Below are 645 nucleotides of genomic sequence, written 5' to 3'. Positions count from 1 at the left end.
TAGGGTAGCCGAAACGATCCGATTTGAGAATTTTCTTTATAAAAAGAGATCATGATAGGCCTCGTAAGGCAAAAAAGAATGAAATTTTGGGAGTTCAAAAAAAAACGTTACCCGGTTTTGGATCGCGCACAGGGCTCGGGTCACGTAGCATCGAGGTGCCCTGGGTGACATGATTCGAGCGAAAAGTCGACGGTGGCATGAGTCGTGCAAAAACATTGGAGGCCATTAAGGCTCGAGGCGCTTCGAGTCGAGGTTGCCGAGGCGGTTCGGGTTGAAAAATTTGGGCGTTAACCAAAAAGAAAAAGTTAACCGCTTTTGGATCATGTACACGGCTCGGGGCACTTAGAATCAAGTCGAGCACGGTGACATGAGTCGTGCGAAAAATTTGGAGACGACTCGAGTCGGGGCATCCGACTCTATTCGAGTTCAAAACTTTGGGACTTGACAAAAAAAAGAAAAAAGAAAAAGTTACCCGGTTTTGGATCACGTAAGTGACTCGGGCCACTCAGAATCAAGGCGAGTGCGATTACATGAGTCGGGCGAAAAAAAAAAAATGGAGGCGGTTAAGGCTCGAGGCAATTCGAGTCGGGGTAGCTGAGTCGATTCGAAAACTTTGGCCGTTAGCCAGAAAAAGAGTTAATCGCT

Source organism: Cupressus sempervirens, chromosome 7 (assembly GCF_028749045.1).
Source record: "Cupressus sempervirens isolate cs-2001-9-10 chromosome 7, ASM2874904v1, whole genome shotgun sequence".
Classification (NCBI taxonomy): Eukaryota; Viridiplantae; Streptophyta; class Pinopsida; order Cupressales; family Cupressaceae; genus Cupressus; species Cupressus sempervirens.
This window is presented reverse-complemented; position numbering follows the sequence as displayed.